The following is an 8,727-nucleotide window of genomic DNA, read 5'->3' as shown; positions in this document are numbered from 1 at the left end:
ACCGATAGGCTGCTCTGGTTGGAGCTATGATGGCCTGTGATTAAGATGTTGGACTTGAAATCCAGTGGATATTACCCATGCTGGTTTGAACTCTGCTTGCAGTGCTATCATTTCAGGCAGCAGGCACCAGCTGTCCAAAAACCACTAACAGTTGGAATGATAGCGTAGCAGTTAGCGTAACACAATTACAATGTCAGTGTTCAGGGTTCTATTCTGCCACTGACTATAAAGAATTTATATCTTCTCACTGTGATAGCATAGGTGTCTTCCAGGTGCTCCTGTTGCCTCCCACATTCCACATACGTACCATTCAGTTGGTTAATTAGTCACATGGGTGCAATTGGGTGATACAGGGTTGTTAAGCCAGAAGGGCTTGTTACCATGCTGATTCTTTAAAGTAATAAAATAAATACATTTTTGTAACGTTTATTGAAATAAAGTCAATACACATCGAACATGCAGTCAAGGTTCAAGATTGCTTAATGTCATTTCCTGTACATTAGTGTAAACATGAATGAACAATTGTTACTCTGGACCCAATGCAGTACCAGAAAAACATGATAAGATATGGAGAACAATAATAATTAAAAACACAATAAATATAAATACATGAGATAGCTTATATATGTACATAGATTAATTGTATGTGCATAAAGTGAAGCCAGACACAGGAGTGATTGTACAAAAGTGACTGACAGGAAATTATAAAGCTGCGGTGGTTGGGGTTTTGGAAGGGTGGATTAGTGGGCAGAGGTGTTGATCAGCCTTGCTCTATGGGAAAAGTAATTGCTTTTGAGTCTGTTGGTCCTAGCATGAATGATACATTCATGGGATAAACAGTCCATGAACTGGAATGGTGGGAACCTTAATGAATCTATTGGAGGAACTAAGTGGGTCAAGCAGCATCTGTGAAAGGAAGGGAATTGTAAAATGCTTGAGGAACTCAGCAGGTCAGACAGCATTTGTGGAGAGAAGTAAAACGTTTCAGGAGCGGATGCTGTTCAACCCACTGAGCTCCTTTAGTAGACTAGATGCTGCCCCAGATTCCAGCATCCACAGCAACCTGCCTTCAAGCATGCAGTCAAACACGTTATTGGGCCACGATATTTAGGCAGTGGGTGGTAGGTACATACATTTTTCTGGTTTGAGTGTAAATTAGGGAAAAATGTTATTAGCAATCTTCATTTCAGGGTACATTTCATTACATATGTCTGTGATAATAAACCTAATTCTGATTTCAAGTATGACAATAGCAAAGTGTAAACTGAGCTCGAGCACTCTCCCAGAAACTGGTTTAAATATTTTAAATTGCAAGCCCAACCCTATCTTGTAAATATAAGGCAATGTTGCATGTGCATGTGCATGTATTGTCAACAGAAAGTTTTAAAATTATGACATGACTACCTGCCTTGCACATTACTTGTAGTACAATTTAACACAAACAAAACGCTGGCAAAACTCAACAGGTCAGGCAGCATTTGTGGAAATGAATACAAAGTCAACATTTTGAGCTGAGATCCTTCATTAGGACTGGAATGGAAGGGGGTAGATGCCAGAATAAGACAATGGGAGGGAAGGCAAACTGGAAGGTGGTAGGTGAAGCGAGGTTGTCGAGGGAGAAGGGGGATGAAATAATGTACAATGTACTGTGTATGTTACTCAAAATAGGTTTTTTTTGGTTTGTTAAGAGTAGGAATGCTTCTTTGTTTGCTAAGTGTTTCTCTCGCAGTTGTTTTGCTGTATACTTGTTGATATGGTAATTGTATTCATTTGTTAACCAATGGGGAATGTTATTTTGTCTTGTGAGGCTGGGAACTTGGGGGAAGGGTTTTTTGCGGGCTTTTGGGGAGAGAGCGGGAGGAAGACGTCGAGGAAGGTGGACGTGCGCTGCACTGCTCGGAAGACCACCGGCGTGGTCCCAGGTGCGACGGCGTGGCGGTCGGATGGGTCGATTGGTTCATTGACTGAGCTCCAATGAGTGCACTAAACAGACTGAACTTTGATAAGTTGGCGCCTTTTATTTTTTCCCATATATATATATTGTATTGCCTAATACTCTTTTAATTTTAGTAAACTCTTTAAAGTGTATTTCATAACAGTATTTGTTGTGGGTTTGATACTGTTGGTGGGCACGAGGCATAAACTCGATTCTCACAGCACTTGCACATAAGGGAGGTGGGTCAGTGAGATGCTGGAACTCCGTTTCCCCTAGACATATACTAGCCTTTTGGGTAAGTGTTACATTTGGACCCACCTCTCATACGTGCAGGTGCTGTGAGAATTGAGTTTATGCCTCGTGCCCACCAACAGTATCAAACCCACAACAAATACCGTTATGAAATACACTTTAAAGAGTTTACCAAAACTGAAAGAGTATTAGGCAATACAATATATATATATATATATGTATATAAAAGGGAAAAAATAAAAAGGCGCCAACTTATCAAAGTTCAGTCTGTTTAGTGCACTCGTTGGAGCTCAATCAATGAACCAATCGACCCATCCGACTGCCACGCCGTCGCACCTGGGACCACCCCGATGGTCTTATGATCAGTCCAGCACACGTCCACCTTCCTCGGCGTCTCCCTGTCTTCGCACTTAGGACCACGCCAGTGGTCTTCCAAGCAGTGCAGCGCACATCCACCTTCCTCGATGTCTTCCTCTCACTCTCTTTCCAAAAGCCCGCGAGAAAACCCTCCCCCAAGTTCCCAGCCTCACAAGACAAAATAACATTCCCCATTGGTTAACAAATGAATACAATTACCATATCAACAAGTATACAGCAAAACAACTGCAAGAGAAACACTTAGCAAACAAAGAAGCATTCCTACTCTTAACAAACCAAAAAAACCCATTTTGAGTAACATACACAGTACATTGTACATAGCCCATCAAGTTTGCTCCTCCATTCAATCATCACTCTCTCAAACCCATTTTTCTGCCTTCTCCCCATAACTTTTGATGCCCTTCCTAATCAAGAACCTATCAATCTCCGCTTTAAATATACACAGTGGCTTGGCCTCCACAGTCATCCGTGGCAATGAATTCAACAGCTTTACCATCCTCTGGCTAAAGAAATTATTAAAAGAGTGAAGATGTATCAAGGGCCTAGATCACTTATTCCTGCTCCTGCAATTAATACTCCAGAATATGTTCAGAGATATCCTCAATTAATGCCAAAGAGAAAGGAATTGAACTTTGTTGAGAAAGCCAGCAATAATTTCAAAACGGCAAAGAAATTTAATGGATTCAAAATTACAAGGTTTTGACAGTAGATCAAGAGAATTTCCACAATGTGTTTAAAGGTCACTAAAAAGTCTGCGCGGTAGATTTTCATCTCTTTTCAATGTCAGGTTCATGTTGTTTGTCGTCGGACAGTACATATTTATTTCCTTATTGAGATTCAGCACAGAATTGGCCCTTTGAGCCATAGTACCCAGCAATCCCCTGATTTAACTCCAGCCTAATCACAGAACAATTTACGATGACCAATTAATCTACCAACTGGTAAGTCTTTGGACTGTGGGAGGAAACCAGAGCACCCGGAAGAAACCATGCAGTTATAAGAAGAATGTAAAAACTCCTTACAGGCAGTGATGAGAATTGAACCTGGGTCACCTGTACTATAATGTATTGTGCTAACCACTATGCTACCGTGCCACCACAACAAATGAAACATTCCTCCAGACCACGAAGCACCCACAAAACATATATCACACACAGCACATAAAACAAAATATTGCCACAAATAAGTTAATAAAATATAATTCAAAGTGTGTGGGACGGGGGAACTGGGGTTGGGGTGCTTTGGGATTCTAATGTTTTAACTGTCATTCATTCTTTGGGGAACTTCTCTGTGTTTGTGGATGCCTGAAAAGAAAAAAATATTTCAGGATATATATTGTATACATTTCTCTGACATTAAAAATACCTATTGAAACCTATTAAAACAAGTAAACTGTAAACAATGCAGAAAACTGTATACAGCTTGCTGTGGATGGTGGTGGTGGATGGTGATGGGATCTCAGTGATTCTCCTTTACATCTACAAAAGGAAGTCCTGGGCAGAGTGGCCAAATAGGAATCCTAGTAATGGCACCTCATCTTCGGATGCACTTGGAATTGTTTTATTATTATTCTATGTACTGAGACACTGTCTTGCATACTGTTTTATGGATCCTCATGCTTTGAGAACCCAGAAGTCCAGATTGAGGCATAAACCTTATTGCTATCAATTTTATTGCTACATGAACAAAGAATGAGCAAAGGAAGAATCAGGTTGAAAATCACTGGCACATGTTTTGAAATATGTTATTGTCTGGCAGCAGTACATTGCAATACATAACAGAAACTATGAAATACTTTAAATAAGTATTGCAAAAAAAAGTCAGCAATATAAAAAGAAAAAAATAGTGAGATAGTTTCCACATGGTTTCATTGTCCGTTCAGAAATCTCATGGTGGATGGGGATTAACCTGTTCCTAAAATGCTGAGTGTGTGTCTTAAGGCTCCTGTACGTCCTTCCAACAATTAAAAGAGGGTATGTCCTGGATGATAGGAGTTCTTCATGACAGATGAAGCCATTGACAAAGATAAGTTAAAGAAGAAGTAGTCGCGGTTGCCCCATACCAAATTAGAGATAACAACATTCCAGTGATAACAATTAACTTATAAAATTGCCGGATTTAAGTGATGTGACACCTACTATTGAAAACTATGAAGTTCCTAGAAAAATACAGAAACAACTTTACTGTAACAGAAAACATAGAAAACCTACAGCACAATACAGGCCCTTCAGCACACAAAGTTGTGCCGAACATGTCCCTACCTTTGAAATTAGTAGGCTTACCTATAGCCCTTTATTTTTCTAAGCTCAATGTACCTATCCAAAAGTCTCTTAAGAGACCTCTACCACCATTGCCAGCAGCTTAATCCATACACTCACCACTCTATGAGTAAAAAACTTACCCCTGACAACTCCTCTGTACCTACTCCCCAGCACTGTAAACCTGTGTCCTCTGTGGCAACTATTGCAGCCCTGGGAAAAAGCCTCTAACTATCCACATGATCAATGCCTCTCATCATCTTATAAACCTCTATCAGGTCACCTCTCATCCTCCGCTGCTCCAAGGAGAAAATGCTGAGTTCACTCAACCTGTTTTCATAAGGCATGCTCCCCAATCCAGGCAACATCCTTGTAAGACTCCTCTGCACCCTTTCTATGGCTTCCACATCCTTCCTGTAGTGAGGCGACCAGAACTGAGCACAGTACTCAAGTGAGGTCTGACCAGGTCCAATATAGCTGCAACATTACCTCTTGGCTCCTAAATTCAATTCCACGTTTAATGAAGACCAAAACACTGTATGCCTTCTTAACCGCAGCATCAACCTGCATAGCTGCTTTGAGCGTCCTATAAACTCAGACCCCAAGATCCCTCTGATCCTCCACACTGCCAAGAGTCTTACCATTAACACTACATTCTGCCATCATATTTGACCTACCAAAATGAACCACTTAAAACTTAACTGGGTTGAACTCCAGCTGCCAGTTCTCAGCCCAGTTTTGTGTCCTATCAATGTCCCACTAGAACCTCTGACAGACCTCCACACTATCCACAACACCTCCAACCTTTGTGTCATCAGCAAACTTACTAACCCATCCCTCCACTTCACTTATAAAAATCACGAAGAGTAAGGGTCCCAGAATAAATCACTGAGGCACACCGCTGGTCACCTACCTCCATGCAGAATATGACCCGTCTACAACCACACTTTGCCTTCTGTGGGCAAGCCAGTTCTGGATCCACAAAGCAATGTCCCCTTGGATCCCATGCCTCCTTCCTTTCTCAATAAACCTTGCATGGGGTGCCTTATCAAATGCCTTGCTGAAATCCATATATGCTACATCTACTGCTCTTTCTTCATCAATGTGTTTAGTCACATTCACAAAAAATTCAATCAGATTCGTAAGGCATGACCTGCCCTTGACAAAGCCATGCCAACTATTCCTAATCATATTATACCTCTCCAAATGTTTATAAATCCTGCCTCTCAGGATCTTCTCCATCAACTTACCAACCACTGAGGTAAGACTCACTGGTCTGTAGTTTCAATAGACAATAGACACAGAAGTAGACCATTTGGCCCTTTGAGCCTGCACTGCCATTTTGAGATCATGGCTGATCATCTACTATCAATACCCAGTTCCTGCCTTGTCCCCATATCCCTTGATTCCCCTATCCATAAGATACCTATCTAGCTCCTTCTTGAATGCATCCAGAGAATTGGCCTCCACTGCCTTCTGAGGCAGTGCATTCCAGACCCCCACAACTCTCTGGGAGAAGAAGTTTTTCCTTAACTCTGTCCTAAATGACCTACTCCTTATTCTCAAACCATGCACTCTGGTACTGGACTCTCACAGCATCTGGAACATATTTCCTGCCTCTATCTTGTCCAATCCCTTAATAATCTTATATGTTGCAATCAGATCCCCTCTCAATCTCCTTAATTCCAGCGTGTACAAGCCCAGTCTCTCTAACCTTTCTGCGTAAGACAGTCCTGACATCCCAGGAATTAACCTTGTGAATCTATGTTGCACTTCCTCTACAGCCAGGATGTCCTTCCTTAACCCTGGAGACCAAAACTGTACACAATACTCCAGGTGTGGTCTCACCAGGACCCTGTACAAATGCAAGAGGATTTCCTTGCTCTTGTACTCAATTCCCTTTGTAATAAAGGCCAACATTCCATTAGCCTTCTTCACTGCCTGCTACACTTGCTCATTCACCTTCAGTGACTGATGAACAAGGACTCCTAGATCTCTTTGTATTTCTCCCTTACCTAACTTTACGCCGTTCAGATAATAATCTGCCTTCCTGTTCTTACTCCCAAAGTGGATAACCTCACACTTATTCACATTAAATGTCATCTGCCAAGTATCTGCCCATTCACCCAGCCTATCCAAGTCACCCTGAATTCTCCTAACATCCTCATCACACTGCCACCCAGCTTAGTATCATCAGCAAACTTGTTGATGTTATTCTCAATGCCTTCATCTAAATCATTGATGTAAATCGTAAACAGCTGCGGTCCCAATACCGAGCCCTGTGGCACCCTATTGGTCACCACCTGCCATTCCGAGAAACACCCATTCACCGCTACCCTTTGCTTTCTATCTGCCAACCAGTTTTCTATTCATGTCAATGTCTCCCCCCCCAATGCCATGAGCTCTGATTTTACCCACCAATCTCCTATGTGGGACCTTATCAAATGCCTTCTGAAAATCGAGGTACACTACATCCACTGGATCTCCCTTGTCTAACTTCCTGGTTACATCCTCGAAAAACCCCAATAGATTAGTCAAGCATGATTTACCCTTGGTAAATCCATGCTGGCTCGGCCCAATCCTATCACTGCTATCTAGATATGCCACTATTTCATCTTTAATAATGGACTCTAGCATCTTCCCCACTACTGATGTTAGGCTGACAGGTCGACAGTTCTCTGTTCTCTCCCTCCCTCCTTTCTTAAAAAGTGGGATAACATTAGCCATTCTCCAATCCTCAGGAACTGATCCTGAATCGAAGGAACATTGGAAAATGATTACCAATGCATCCGCAATTTCCAGGGCCACCTCCTTTAGTACCCTAGGATACAGACCATCTGGACCTGGGGATTTGTCAGCCTTTAGATCCATCAGTTTACTCATCACCGTTTCCTTCCTAATGTCAATCTGTTTCATTTCCTCTGTTTCCTGAGCTATCTCTACTCCCTTCCTTGAATAAAGGAACAACACCCACAACCCTCCCATCCTCCAGAACCTCTCCTGTCCCCATTGATGATGCAAAGATCATCGCCAGAGACTCAGCAATCTCCTCTCTTGCCTCCAACAGTAGCCTGGGGTACATCTCAACCAGTCCCACCGACTTATCCAACTTGATGCTTTCCAATAGCTCCTGCACATCCTCTTTCTTAATACCTACATGCTCAAGCTTTTCAGTCCACTGCAAGTCATCACTACAATCACCAAGATCCTTTTCCAAAGCGATTACTTAAGTAAAGTATTCATTAAGTACCTCGGCTATTTCCTCCGGTTCCATACACACTTTCCCACTGTTACACTTGATAGGTCCTATTCTTTCACATCTTATCCTCTTGCTCTTCACATACTTGTAGAATGCCTTGGGATTTTCCTTAATCCTGCTCACCAAGGCCTTCTCATGGCTCCTTCTGGCTCTCCTAATTTCCTTCTTAAGCTCCTTCCTGTTAGCCTTATAATCTTCTAGATCTCTAACATTACCTAGCTCTCTAAACTTTTGTAAGCTTTTCATTTCTTCTTGACTAGATTTATTACAGCCTTTGTACACCACGGTTCCTGTACCCTAGCATAACTTCCCTGTCTCATTGGAACGTACCTATGCAGAACTCCACACAAATATCCCCTGAACATTTGCCACATTTCTTCCATACTTTTCCCTGAGAACATCTGTTTCCAATTTAATCTTCCAATTTCCTGCCTGATAGCCTTATAATTCCCCTTACTCCAATTAAATGCTTTTCTAACTTGTCTGTTCCTATCTCTCTCCAATACTATTGTAAAGGAGATAGAATTATGATCACTATCTCCAAAATGCTCTCCCACTGAGAGATCTGATAACTGACCAGGTTCATTTCCTAATACCAAATCAAGTACAGCCTCTCCTCTTGTAGGCTTATCTAGATACTGTGT

General features: G+C 41.8%; 1 long non-coding RNA gene across 1 annotated transcript in view; it reads right to left on the bottom strand.

The window, feature by feature from the left end:
• Positions 1-8,727, bottom strand: part of LOC132400753 (uncharacterized) — a 57,431-nt gene that overhangs the window by 19,022 nt on the left and 29,682 nt on the right. The gene's annotated exons all lie outside the window — the stretch shown is intronic.

This window comes from Hypanus sabinus, chromosome 10 (assembly GCF_030144855.1).
Source record: "Hypanus sabinus isolate sHypSab1 chromosome 10, sHypSab1.hap1, whole genome shotgun sequence".
NCBI classification, from domain to species: Eukaryota; Metazoa; Chordata; class Chondrichthyes; order Myliobatiformes; family Dasyatidae; genus Hypanus; species Hypanus sabinus.
Note: the sequence above shows the minus strand (reverse complement) of the source record. Positions and strands in the feature narration are given on the sequence as shown.